The sequence below is a fragment of the Jaculus jaculus genome, chromosome 3, assembly GCF_020740685.1.
Source record: "Jaculus jaculus isolate mJacJac1 chromosome 3, mJacJac1.mat.Y.cur, whole genome shotgun sequence".
Classification (NCBI taxonomy): domain Eukaryota; kingdom Metazoa; phylum Chordata; class Mammalia; order Rodentia; family Dipodidae; genus Jaculus; species Jaculus jaculus.
This window is the reverse complement of record NC_059104.1, coordinates 65,169,916-65,184,898: the sequence shown is the minus strand read 5'-3', so window position 1 is coordinate 65,184,898 and position 14,983 is coordinate 65,169,916. Positions and strand designations below refer to the sequence as shown.

Here is a 14,983-nt window from a genome sequence, read left to right as displayed (position 1 = left end):
ATATATATATATAAAGTTTTTGCTTATTTTATTTATTTATTTGAGAGCAACAGACAGAGAGAAAGAGGCAGAGAGAGAGAATGGGTGTGCCAAGGCCACCAGCCACCGCAAATGACCTCCAGATGCGTGCGTCCTCTTGTGCATCTGGCTAACTCTGGGTCCTTTTGAATAGAGCCTTGAACCGGGGTCTTTAGGCTTCATAGGCAAGCGCTTAACTGCTTAAGCCATCTTTCCAGCCCTATATATATATATTTAAATTATTTATTTATTTACTGGAGAGAGAAAGAAAGAATGGGCACACCAGGGCCTTCAGCTGCTGCAAATGAACTCCAGATGTGCCACCTTGTTCATCTGGCTTACGTGGGTCCTGGGGAATCGACCCTGGATCCTTTGGCTTTGCAGGCAAGCGCCTAAATCACTAAGCCATCTCTCCAGTCCTCATTAATATTTTTATTTTTCCATTTTATTATTTACTTGTTTGCATGTGTGTGATGTGTGTCTAAGGGTACTCCGTTCTTTTTTAAAATTTTTATTAACATTTTCCATTATTATAAAAAATATATCTAAGGGTACTCCTTTCATAGTGTGCATGTGGAAGTCAGAGGACAACCTCGGGGTTTTTCCTCTCCTCCCACCTTTTAAAAAAAATTCTTTTTAATTTTTTTTTCTTTTCTTTTCTTTAGAGTGAGAGAGAGAGACACACAGACAAAGAATTGGCACACCAGGGCCTCAGCCACTCAATTGAATTCCAGGCACTTGTGCCACCTAGTGGGCATATGTGACATTGCGCTTGCCTCACCTTTGTGCATGGGGCTAATGTGGGATCTGGAGAGCTGAACATGAGTCCTTAGGCTTTGCAGGCAGGTGCCTTAACCACTAAGCCATCTCTCCACCTTCTTTTGGAGACAGAGTCTCTCTTGCCACAGCTGTTTGCTAGTTTCTGATTCTCCTGGTACCACTTCCCATTACCACAGACATGCTGGGATTGCAGATGTACGCACCACATTGTGCCCAGTTTTACATGGATGCTGAGGAAGATGGAACTTGAGTCAGAAAGCTGACAAGCAAGCATCTTTAACTGCTGAGCTGTCTCCCTAGCCTCTCAGTGGGTGTGTGTGTTTGAGACAGGGTCTCATATAACCATCGCTGGCCTGATAAGCCGAGGATGAGTTTGAACCCCTTATCTTCTTGCCTCCATCTCCTGAGTGCTGGTGTTGCAGCTATATGCCACCATGTCCAGTTTCCATGGTACGTCACATCAAATCCAGGACTTCATGCATGCTAGGTGGATACTTTACCAACTGATCTACTTTCTCCAGTTTCTAGAAATAGCTGCAAACTAAAACATATAAAATATGGCTGCAAATATTTAGTATTTGATTATTTAATTTAAGTGGTTAATGTTTTTCTTTTAAAATTTATTTATTTATTTATAAGCAGAGGGAGTAGAGAAACACAGAGAGAATGAGCATGCCCAAGGCTTCCAGCCTCTGCAAATGAACTGCAGATACATGTGCCACTTTGTGCATCTGGCTTATATGTGGATACTGGGGAATTGAACCTGGGTCATTAGGCTTTGCAGGCAAGTGTCTTAATTGTTATTTTTATTTTTAGATTCAACAAACTTGGAGTTGTTCTGTCAAGTTGTTTTCCAAGTCATTAAACACACTCTACATGTTTGCCCTGGACTGTGGACTACATGTTAGGAAAATCCTCTAGTCATCACTGGCCTGAATTTTACCTCATTTTGACTTTTGAACCCAACATTACCCCTTTTCTAAAACCTTGCAAAACTTTGATTTGGCTTTCAAATTCTTCCACTGTGTGTTCCCAACTTGATTTTTAAACATGAACTTGGGAGCCAGGCATGGTGGTGCAGGCCTTTAATCTCAGCACTTGGGAGGCAGAGGCAGGAGGATCACTGTGAGTTCAAGGCCATCCTGAGACTACATAGTGAATTTCAGGTCAGCCTGGGCTAGAGGGGAACCCTACCTCAAAAAGCCAAACAAAAAAATAAAAAAGCAACTTGGGGGTTGGGGAGATGGCTCAGTGGATAAAGCACTTGCTGTGCGAGCATGAAGACCCGAGTTTGGGTTCCCAGTGCCCACGCAGAGCTGGATACGGCAGCCCTAGTGTCTGTAATCCCAGTGTGCCTGTGGGGAGATGAAAAGTTAAGGCAAGAGAATCCCCTGGAAACTTGTGGGCCAGCTAGCCTAGTGAATGCAGTAATGAGCAATGAGGGACTCTGCCATAAAGAAGGTGGAAGGTGAGGACTGATGCCCAGGGTTGTCTGCTGTGTGTCTGGCTTTAGGTGGTTATTGGGGAAACAAAGCGACAGGCTTTGCAAGCAAATGACTTTAACCACTGAGCTATCTTGCTGTCCCCAAGGTTGTGTCCTGACCTGCACATATGGGCTATGGTATGCACATGCCCACAGTCACAAACACAAATGCACACACACATAAAAGCTCCAGGTTCAAGGAGAAACCCTGTCTTCAGGAAATAAGGTAGAAGATCAGTAGAGGCCTCCACACAAATGTGCACAGGATGATCACATCTACAGACACATGCACACACACACATGCACACACACACACCAAAAATAATCAGCTTGGATGGGGCAAGGAAATAACTCAGTCAGTAAAGTGCTTGTCTTGAAAGCACGAGGACCTGAGTCCAATCCCCTGACTTCAGGTTAAGAAGTCCAGGGTGGCACCTGTGATCCCAGCCTTGCAGAGGCAGAGGCAGAGGCACACAGGTCCGTGGCGCTTGCTGGCCAGCCAGGCTAGACTTCTCAGCAAGTTCCTGGTCGATGAGAGAGCCTGTCTCAAAAAGAAAACAAGAGCCAAGTGTGGTGGCACACACCTTTAAATCCCAGCACTTGGGAGGCAGAGTTAGGAGGATTGCTGTGAGTTCAAGGCCAGCCTGGGACTACATAGTGGATTCCAGGTCAACCTGGACTACAGCGAGACCCTACCTCAAAAAACAAACAAACAACAACAACAACAAAGATGACACCATTTGACAAACTTGCTTTTGGAGATGGGGCTTCTGTTACAGAAATTGGGAGACTTGTTCAAGATCAAATGTGCAAGATGACAACTGGAATCCAGCTCCCTGGCTCCTCACTGAAATCCTGATTATAAATGAAAATGAGAACTCTCCAGCATGTGTCCGAGTTCTGGGGATCGCCTTGCAATCGGTTTATAAGTGGCAGAGGAAACCTGGCCATGCTGCTCTACGATCTCTCCTTATATTGTAAGGTACATATTTACTAACTGGCTTTGAACATTTTGTTGACTACAATATACTATCATCATAATCCCCCCCTTAACACCCTCTTTCCCCCTCCCAAATTCCCTCTTACTGAATGTCTTCTTTCCAATTTGTCTCTCTTCTATACTGATGTCATCATTTCCCCCTCCTATTACACAGGTATTATGTAGGTAACATCAGCCATTGTGAAGTCACGAATACCACTGGCCAGTTGGCCATTTTGTGTCTGGAAGATACTCCTCCCTTTCCTTTGGCCCTTACATTCTTTCTCCCACCTCTTCCTCAATGGTCCCTTGAGTTTAAGGTGCTTATTTAAATATAACTTTTTGTAGATTTTTTTTTTTTTTTTTTTTTAGTTGCAAGATAGGGTTTTGTTCTAGCCCAGACTGACATGGAATTCACAATATAGTTAGTCTCAAGGTGACCTCTAACTCACAGCAATCCTCCTACCTCTACCTCCTAAGTGCTGGGATTAAAGATGTGTGCCACCATGCCCAGCTACTTTTTGCAGATTTTAAAAGCCATATGGAACATTATATGTGAACATAGTATCAATGTCAATTAATGCAATGTTAATTCCTTGTGAGAACCACCTCAGTGCTAACTTGGAACTCTTCAAACCCAGTAGTGCTCATGAATCTCCACTGCCTTAAAGAGTAAAGAGGGCCTGGAAGCTACTGGCAGGATTTGTAAAAAGCCTACCAGAAATCACATCTGTAGCTGGAAAAGACGATAAAATACAAATCAACTTTACTAACATTGGTTTGGTCTGTTTGTTGAAACAGGTCTCCTGTAGCCATGCTGACTTTGATCTTGCTATGGGGCTGAGGATGATCTTGAACTTCTGTTGTTACTTTTCTTTATTTATTTGAGAGCAACAAACAGAGAGAGAAAGAGGCAGATACAGAGAGAGAGAGAATGGGTGCGCCAGGGTCTCCAGCCACTGCAAACAAACTCCAGACACGTGCGCCCCCTTGTGCATCTGGCTAACTTGGGTCCTGGGGAACCAAGCCTCGAACCAGGGTCCTTAGGCTTCACAGGCAAACGCTTAACTGCTAAGCCATCTCTCCAGCCTGATCCTGAACTTCTGATACTCTTGCCTCCACCTCTCTGGTGCTGGGATTACAGGTGTGTACCATCACACTTGGCTTATCTTATTTTATTTATTAATTAATCAGTTAATTACTATTAGCGATTCTGGGGATCAAATGTAAGATCTTACACGTGCTTGGCAAGTGTTCAACCTGGAAATCAACTTTACTAATAAACGTTTGTGTATAATAAACAATATATTTGCATTGTATACTTTCATGTATAATTTACATACCTAAATTTGACAAAATAATACATTTTAATTGACTATAAAGGCTGTTGTTTTGGCCTTTTGTCTCTCTCTGCATCCTGTCACTCTGCTGTGTGATCTCTGCTTAGATATACGCAAGTCTGAATTCCCCCTTCCACCTAGCTACGCCGAGCACTGTTTCTTGCAGAGTACTGTTTCCTGGCTGGGGTAGTTTTCTGCTTGCCTCTGTATGTTATGCTTTGAGGTAGCGTCTCACTTTAATTTCCTTTATGCTTTTCCTCTGGTCTCTGAGTCTACCACATGCATGCTTCCCTTACACTCCAGACCCACTACGTGGGTGCTTTCTCTAACTGTTGGCTGTGCTCTTTCTCTAACCTCCAGGTAACCATGGGGGTAACTATATTTACTACTCATTTCTCATCTGAACTTTTTGGTCTCTGCTTTGATATTTTCCCTCTGTTATTCTTCCTTAAGCTCTCTGCCATTTTCCCTCTTAACTTTCTTCCATGGGGAAGTTCAGAGCAGATGCTATTTGTGTTCCTTCTAAATCTCCTTACACAAGCTCCTAGTGATGCAGGATTTGGGAGTTCAGAAAAAGTCCCCAAGAATTTATGAACACCAAGTTTGGGTTCTATCCTACCTTTAATAAAGAACTAATAAAGGGGCTGGAGCAATGGCTTAGTAGTTAAGGCTCTTGCCTGCAAATGCAAAGGAGCCAAGTTTTATTCCCCACACCCAAGTAAAGCCAGATGCACAAGGAGATGTGTCTAGAGTTTACTTGCAGTAGCCGGAGGTCCTGGTGCACCCATTCTCTCTATATATATATCTGCTCTGCCCCTTTCTCTTTCTCAAACAAATAAGTACATAAATAAAATATTAAAAAATAATAAAGATGGACTCAAGAAGGATAAACAGTGCATTATTAAGTTTACTTAGGGGGAATCACCAATTGTGGGTTTACTTAAGGGAGATTGGGATTTAAGAGAAAGGTTTTTAAAGAGAGATTGAAGCTCCAAGTACATGGAAGATAAGAGAAACAGAGGCATGTTATTTTATTTTATTTTATTTATTGTTTTTTTTTTGAGGTAGGGTCTCACTCTAGCCCACACTGACCTGCAATTCAGTATGTAGTTTCACGGTGGCCTCAAACTCATGGCGATCCTCCTACCTCTGCCTCCCAAGTGCTGGGATTAAAGGTGAGTGCCACCATGCCTGGCCAGAGTTCTTTTTTTTTTTTTTTAAGAGATTTAAATTTTTTTAATTATTTATTTGAGAGATAGAGAGAGAATGGGCATGCCAGGGCCTCTAGCCACTGCAAATGAACCCCAGATGCATGTGCCACTATGTGCATCTGGTTTACATGGTAGTGGGAAATCAAACCTGGGTCCTTAGTCTTCACAGGCAGACACCTTAATCACTAAGCCATCTATCTCTCCAGCCCTGAAACAGAGGCATTTGAAGAGAGATTAGAGTAAAGCTGCAAGCACATGGAAAGTTCACTTGAAAGAAATGGAGGCTTTTAAAGAGAGACTAGAGTAAAGCTGTAAGCATGTGGGGAAAGAGTCTAGAAGCTTGTGTAAGCAGATTTAGAAGGAAAGCACATGACATCTGCCCTGCACTTTCTTATGGAAGGAAGTTAAGAGGGCAAACAGAAAGGATCAAGGAGGAATAAGGGAATTACCAAAGCAGAGACCAAGAAATTCAGATGAGAAATGAGTAGTAAAGATAGTTACCCCCATGGCTATCCCTAGTTTGGAGAAACTACACAGGAAACAGGCCCAGAGTTTAAGGAAGCACACACATAGTAGACATCCAGTGTAGGGGAAATATGCATGTGGAATATTCAGAGACCAGAGTAAAATTATGCATGTAACAAAAGTGAGACATTACCTCAAGCTATAAAGTAGAGGCAAGCAGAAAAGTTCCCCCAGAACAAGAAACTGTATTATGCTCTCCCACCACCCATGCTGGGTGAGAAGGGAAGCCATTCATGTGTATCCAAGCAGAGATGAGGGAGAGTTCAGGGAGAATTCTCACAGAGAGAGAGAGTGGAGTCTGAACACAGCCTTCATGGAGTCAGGTTCTGGTATGCAAGGGGAAGAGCCAGTTGATTCATAGATGGCTCTGGGGATCCCGCCTGGGCCAGCCCATCAACGTAGCTGCCAGACTGTGGACAGCAGGGGGCGCAGGAGATCAGGCTCCATCAACAGGAGCGCCGTTTTTGCCAAAGTTCTGTTCTTGTGCCAGGGTGAGGTGGCATGCGTGGTGGCATCTCCTTGTTCTTTCTGGGCCTCAATTTCTAACTGCAGCTGCCTAAAATAAACCAGCTTTCTCCTATCCTCCCTCACTAGGTTCTATCTTCTACATGCATGTGGCTCCCCTTGTCTTCCCCTAAAAACCTCAATTTCTCTTAAATGAATCTCAGGGCCTGTGCTGTGTGTTTCACACAAGTGCGTGTTTCCAATCTTCCACATGCTTATGACTCTGCTCTAGCCTTCTTCCAGATCCCAGTTTCCCTTAAGTAAGCCCCACAATTTGTGATTTTTTTCCATAAATAAACTTAATAATCCATAAATTTATCTTAATAATCCATAATTTTTGGGGGGAGGTAGGGTCTCTGTTGCAATTAGGTTCGCATTGCTGGGAGAAATCAACCCAACCAAGGCAGTTTCTGGGAAAAAGAGGTTTATTTTGGCTTACAGGCTCCATGATGGCAGGGAAAACGATGGCATGAGCAGAGGGTGGACATCACCCCCTGGCCAACATAAGGTGGACCATAGCAACAGGAGAGTGTGCCAAACACTGGCTTTTGGAAACTGGCTATAACACCCATTAGCCCACCCCCAACAATACACTCCTTCCAGGAGACATTAATTCTCAAATCTCCATCAGCTGGGAACCTAGTGTTCAGAACACCTAAGTTTATGGGGGACACCTGAATCAAACCACCACAGTCTCACTCTAGCTCAGGCTGACCTGGAATTCACTATGTAGTCTCAGAGTGGCCTCAAACTCACAGTGATCTCCTACCTCTGCCTTCTGAGTGCTGGGACTAAAGATGTGTATCACCAAGCTCAGCTAATTTATATTTTTGAGTCCTTTTTAAAAAAAATCAATTCTTTATTAAAAATAGGACAGGATGAGTTCCTTGCACTGACAGTGTATGGGTGGGTACAACAATCTGAGTCAGTAGGCCAGACCCCTGTATCTGGGCTCCTCCCACCTCCCCAGTATGGGTTGCCTGTGCTGATCTGTTTCCTAGAGGGCACAGCACAAAGTAGGCCAGGTCCCTGTTCCCTTGTTCCTCCAAGTCTCCTGGTCCTGGTAGGTCCCACTGTGCCTTGCTTAGGGAGGCCTGGTCCCTGTGTGAGTTGTGCAATCAGGCCTTTTGCTTTAGTATCCTGACTGGCCACTAGGTACCAACATCCCTGTTCACCTGAGTCAGAGGGTGTATAGGCCAAAGACAAAAACTTGCTTCCTCCTCAATAAAATAAAGAGTCTTCCTAAAATGGGTAGACAACAATGCAAAAAAGCCAGCGAAAGTGAGAAAACTGAGAGATCTCCACCAAGGATGCCTAGTCCTACTATGGAAGCCTCCAATGAAATCATAGAGAATTCAACAGAAATTCATTCCCAAATTAAAACACAACAACCAATGAGAACCTGATTAAAGAAAAAAAATCACTGAACTGGAAGCAAATTATCAAAGAACCAACAATTATATCAATGAAATTGAACAGAATCATCTCCTAGAGTGTTCGGCCTTTGACAGTAGGCTTAACTTGATTAAAGAAAATGTTAGAATCCTCCAAAGAGATATGAATAAGTTGAAGGTAAGTCAAGAAATGAAAAACTTCAACAACTGTTTGGTTAAGCTTAGTGAAGACTTGATCAAATGCAAGAAAGAATGAACTATAGGAAACATCAAAAAAAATCAGAACTTAAATTGAAATCATACCTCAGAAAAGAGATGAACATGATACAAAATATCACAACAGAAAACAAAAAACAAATAGAAATTATAAAAACCTCTCTAGAATCACTCACCAACAGAATTACTCATGTGGAAGACAGAACCTCTGATCTGGAAGATAAGACAGAAGAAATTGATCCAGAGGCCAAAGCTTTGCCCAGTTCAAACAATCAAGTGAACAGAATACAAGGGATCTGTGGGACACCCTAAAACAACCAAACATCTGGATCATGGGTATTCCAGAAGGAAAGGAAATACAGACCAGGGGCACAGGGAACATACTCAACAAAATTATTGAAGAAAAATTTCCAAATCTTGCAAAAGAGAGGCCCATCCTGATTCAAAAAGCCCACAAAACACCAAACTGGCAGGATCAAAGAAGAAACTCTCCAAGACACATCATAGTTATAACAACAAAAACAAAGAGACAGTGTTAAAAGCAGCAAGAGAGAAGCAATTCACAACATACAAAGGCAATCCCATTAGAATAACATCAGACTTCTCAATGGAAACCCTGAAAGCCAAAAGGGCCTGGAATGGAACACTTCAAAGCCTGAAAAACTGGCTTCCAACCCAATCTACTTTACCCAGCAAAAGTATCCCTCATAATAGATGGTAAAAGAAAAACTTTCCATGAAAAAAGTCTATTCTATGATTATGTGAACACAAAACCAAACCCTCAGAGAATACTTGAGGGAATACTCCACACAGACAGTCAAACAACCAATCTCAAGAGCCAACAAGAAGATCACAATAACCAAAATAAAGCAGGTTCAAAACAGTACATGGCACAAGAAAGCACCAAACCCTATAAATACCTTATTATGGCAGGGACTAGTTCAAACCTCATAGTAATAACCTTAAATATTAATGGCCTTGGGCTGGAGAGATGGCTTAGTGGTTAAGTGCTTGCCTATGAAGCCTAAGGAGCCATGTAAGACAGAAGCACATGGGGGTGCATGCATCTGGAGTTCATTTGCAGTGGCTGGAGGCCCTGATGCACTCATTCTCTACCTACCTGCATCTTTCTCTCTCTGTCTGTCTGTCACTCTCAAATAAATCAATAAAAATAAACAAAAAAATTAAATATTAATGGTCTTAACTCACCCATAAAAAGACACAGGTTATCAGGATGGATCAAAAAACTAGACCCTTCTATCTGCTGTCTTCAAGAAACCCACCTCACTACTAAAGATAGACACTTCCTCAGGGTGAAAAGTTGGAAAATTATATTCCAAGCAAAAGGAAATTAAAAAATAGTGGGTGTTACTATATTAATATTTAATAAAATAGACTTCAGACAAAAAGGACAAAGAAGGCCAATGTTCATTCATCAAGGGAATGATCCAACATGAACACATCACAATCACAAGTATATATGCGGCAAACACGGGGGCACCACAGTTTATGAAATAAAACCTACTTGACAACAAAACAGAAATAAATACCACACCATCATAGTCAGAGACTTCAATACTCCACTATCATCAATAAACAGATCATCCAAGCAGAAAATCAACAGGGAAATAATATAGCTCAAAAACTCCATAGATCAACTAGATCTAAGGGATATCTACTGAACTTTCCACCCCAATTCTACAGAATTCACATTGTTCTCAGTGGCCCATGGAACCTTCTTCAAAATTGACCATATACTAGGCCATAAAGCATGCCTTCATAATGTCAGGAAAATTGAAGTAACTTCCTGCATCATGTCAGATTACAATGCCTTAAAGCTAGAAATCAGCAACAAGAGACACATCAAGAACTCCATCAGCTTCTGAAGAATAAACAACACACTTTTAAAAAATGAATGGGTCATGGAAGAAATCAAAAACGAAATTGTAAAATTCCTAGAATTGAATGATAATGAAAACACAACCTACCAAAACTTATGGGACTCAATGAAGGTAGTCATAAGGGGAAAACTCATATCCCTAAATTATATTCCAAGCAAAAGGAAATTTAAAAAATAATGCCTTCATTACAAAGACAGAGAGATCCCAAATCAATAACCTGACTGTCTACCTAAAGGCACTGGAAAAACAAGAATTCAACCCAAAGAGCTCTAGACAGAAAAGAATAATCAAGATTAGAGCAGAAATTAATGAATTGGAAACTAAGAAAACAATTTTTTAAATTGAAGAAATGAAAAGCTGGGTCTTTGAAAAAGTAAACAAATGGCTCAAGCAAAAAAAAAAAAAAAGAGAATTAACAAAATCAGAAATGAAAAAGGAGACAGACACCAATGAAACTGGAAGAATCATCAGGGCATACTTCCAAAACCTCTACTCCACAAAATTAAATAATCTGGAAGAAATGGATGAATTCCTAGACACATACCACTTACCAAAACTAACCTCAGAACAGATTAATCTCCTAAACAAACCTATCACATCCCTGAAGATTGAAAAAGTAATCAAAAACCTCCCCAAAGAAAAGTCCAGAACCAGATGGCTTCTCAGCTGAATTCTATCAAACCTTCATAGAAGAACTGAAACCCAATTTTCTTAAACTATTCTGTATAATTGGAGACCAAGGAATCCTTCTGGACTCCTATTATGAAGCTAGCATGACCCTAACACCAAAACCAGGCAGAGATGCAACAAGAAAAGAAAATTGTAAGCCTGTACCTCTAAGGAATTTAGATGCAAAGATCCTGAACAAACTCCTTGCAAACTGAATTCAACAACACATTAGAAGCACTATGAACATTGGTCAAGTAGGTTTCATTCCAGGGATGCAGGGATGGTTTAATATATGGAAATTAGTCAACATAATATACCACATAAATAAACTGAACCATAAGAACCACATGATCATCTCAACTGATGCAGAGAAGGCCTTTGACAAAATCCAACACCACTTCATGATCAAAACACTGGAAAGAATAGGCTCGGAGGGTTTGTATCTCAACACAATAAAGGCTATATATAAAGCTCCTAATGCCCAAATACGACTTAATGGGGAAAACTCAAGGAGTTCTCACTGAGATCGGGAACAAGACAGAAGTGCCCACCCTCAGCACTGCTCTTTAACATAGTACTAGAAGTACTAGTCCAAACAATAAGACAGGAGAAAGAAATAAAAGGAATTCAAATTGGAAAGGAAAAAATCTTGCTCTTGGATTGGCTAACAGATCTGCTCAGAGGAAAGGAAACCATATCTGGAACTGGGAAACAAGTCAGAATCACATCCAGATAATGATTCTGCTTTCCATTGTCAAGCTCCCACTAACCTTAGACTATAAAAGGGTCTAAACTTTTAAAATTCTCTCTAAATTAATAATGGCTGTCCCATTTAACTGGTGCTGACTTCATTCTCGGTTGGAGAATCTGCTTCTCTTTTTCTGTTGGGAACTGGACCTGAGGAGATAAACGACCCAGTGCACTCCAGCCCGGCTCTAGCTGAAACCACAGAGGAATTGGGGAAATTACAAGAGTGCTGCTTTCTTAGAGAATCTGCTATCAGCACAAGGGTGATGGAGAAAAATACTGAGGACACTCAACACCTACCAAACCAGAGATCCAGAGGCTCCTAAGTGACCATCATTGAAGTAGAATTAACATGCTCCCAGCATGGCTCAGGGAATTTTGGAGAAGAGGGGGTGGAAAGATTGTTAGAGCCATATGTTGGGACTTTTTGCAGAGACATTGCCTCTCCCCCTCCCTATAATGCATGACCCACAATCCCCATGGGGTTGACCTGCATCCTCAACAAGGAGGGCCTCTTCAGAAAAGGGGCAGGAAGGAGGGAAAGGATGGTACCAACATGTGTTGCTTACATATAAAATATGTCCATATCTAATTAAAAAGATGAAAGAACAAAATCAAAATGCACAACTTAAAGCATTATAACTATTTTGCAATTTTGTGTAACTTCATTGTACAGTTATCTTGTGGACACATTGTAGATGACCCTATCATGTCAGAGTATGTGTGCTCTTGTTATGTTAAAAAAAAAAAAGAAAGCTGTAAAACTTAAAAAACAAAAAAGACAGGACCCAAAATTGGGGTTGATAAATTTAGGGGAACTCCTCCTGAACCCCCAAATCCTGCATCAGTAATTCCTACACTCACAGCATCACCTTTACCATTTCAGCAAAGTGATCTGGGTAAGCTTTTCATTCGTCCTTTTCCCACACTTTCCCACCCTCACCCCACTGCAGATGCTCATCCTCTCCCCCACCCCCAGTGGCCCTCTAGCTTCTCCTCCTCCCACTCTTGGCCTACCCTCTAGTTGTTTGGGGGATTGAACCTAGAGCTCCAAGAGTACTAGGCAAGCGCTCTACTACTGAGCTACATCCCAAGGCACACACTCGGTTTTTAAGATTTCCTGTCTTTTACCAGAAAGGCCTTTTAAACTATTGAAAATAGCAGCTCCCCGCCCCTTGCTCTCTCCCTTATTCTGCCTGACCTATAGTACTTCCTGAGACATTACATATTAACTTACTACTGGAGATCATTCCCTCTCTACACCCAATAAAATGTAAGTTCCATATGGGCTGGAGGTATAGTTAGTGGCAGAGTGCTTGCCTAGCACTGTGAGGCCCTAAGTGTGATCCCCAACACCAACACCCCCAAGTAGAACAATAAAGGAAGTAAAGGTCATGAAAGCAGGGACAAGCGCTTTGCTTGAGTTTCTCATCTAGCACACTGCAGTGGGAATTTCATTAGGGACCGAGCAAAACAATTTTAGAAAAACATGGGCTTAAAATCTAACAAGATTGTTTGGTCTTGAGGCAAAACTTTCTTCCCCTGAAGAGAAGGGCCTGACAGTAAAGGCCTAAGTCACAGTGCCAGAGACCATTTCCCTTACCCAAATGTCTCTGGGAGAGACACATTTCATGAAATCTGTCTGAAGTGAACCCGAGTAACAGCAGTACTTTAAAGGTGTTTTCCAGTCTTTTTTTTTTTTTTGAGGCGGGGGGGGGGGGAAGAGGGCTGTCACATGTGCTGGGAAGCATATGATGAGCACCCACAGGCATTAGTAGGCATGTGTGGCTGGCACACGCTATGTGACACTGAAGAGAAAATTCAGATCACCACTGCACCCCTTTGAGCTAGGGGTGGGCAAGTTTGTATCCGATGGAGGTCCTGGCTTCTTGAGCCTCAGCCAGAGGTTCCTGGGCCGCTCCTGGGGTCCGGAGACTGCCCTGCCCCGCAGGCCCCTCACTGTGGCCACTGCCCGGCTCATCTTGGTGGCTGCAGGAACCCCAGGGGACTTTGCATTTAGTTTCCCCAGCCAGGGTCCTGGGGACCAGGCTGCGCATTCAAGCACAAGGCCATCTTCGTCTTTCTAACTTCTCGGCTGCCTTGCCTAGCAGAGCGAACGCGAACACCTCAGCGCCTCCTCCACCACCACCTGTTTTTCCTGGACTGGATGAGCAGCAGTATTTTCTTAGGATAGAGTGTGGGCACTGCAGTCACAGCTGTTTTATAAGCAAATGGCTGCTGGCTTTTGCCTGGGAAAGTAAAGATGACTACTGAAAGACGACTTGTTGCCCAGAGCATGTACAGCTTAGTGGTCCTGATTCTGGATGGAGATGCCGCCTGGAGGGAGTGGAACCTGCATCTCTGAGTGGCTCTGAGCCACACTGGAGCAATTCAGGGAAAGAGAGGAAACAGAAGAACCTAACAGAGAATCCTCTGGTACAGTGAAGCTTCCTTCTGAATCCCGAATCCCGAATCCGAGAGCCAGTCAGGCTCCTTTCATCCGTCTGGTGGGAAGCCCAGACCTGGCTTGTCGCTTAGCAGTGTAACTCAGAGTTGTTAAACATGCCATGAAAACTTACCAAGAAAGGCAAATGCGCAAAGCGAAGGGATGCTGCAGCCAGGAGCTCCTTGTTGAGACGCTGGGCTAGGTGGAAGGAAAGGTAGTCTTGCTTCTCAATTCGGCTTTGCAGAAAGTTACCAAACATTGGCTTTGGGCGTGAGTTGTTGGGACGTGAAGTTTGGCTGGAATAAAAAAGCATAACTTATTAGTTGACTGTACTAAGATATAAACGTAGCAAAAAATAAAAAAAATCTGAAATTGGCTTAAATAGTATATAAACAGGTTTTTCTCCTTTTGGGAAGCAGTACTTTCAGTTATTTCATTTACTGTGTATATAAAGAAAAGGAATTTTGAGGGCCGGAGAGATGGCTTACCAGTTAAGGCAATTGCCTGCAAAGCCTAAGGACCCAGGTTCTATTCCCTAGTTTTCACATAGAGCCAGATGCACAATGTGGCACATGCGTCTCTCTCTCTCTCTCTCTCTTTCACGATCTCAACAAAGTAAATAAAATATATATTTTAGAAAAAAATGGAATTTCATTAAATTAACTCATACATGGCTAGTCTATAAGGGAGCTGGCAGTTTGGTGGTTGTAGTTTACTGGAAGGCCAACAGAGGGAGCCCAAGTTTCTGCCTAGAGGAGCTAAAGTAAATT

General features: G+C 42.4%; 1 protein-coding gene across 1 annotated transcript in view; it reads right to left on the bottom strand.

The window, feature by feature from the left end:
• Positions 1-14,983, bottom strand: part of Slc25a30 (solute carrier family 25 member 30) — a 180,685-nt gene that overhangs the window by 145,516 nt on the left and 20,186 nt on the right. The window contains exon 2 of the mRNA XM_045145318.1: positions 14,347-14,509. The gene's annotated coding sequence lies outside the window, so the exon portion shown is untranslated. The remainder of the gene's footprint in view (positions 1-14,346; positions 14,510-14,983) is intronic.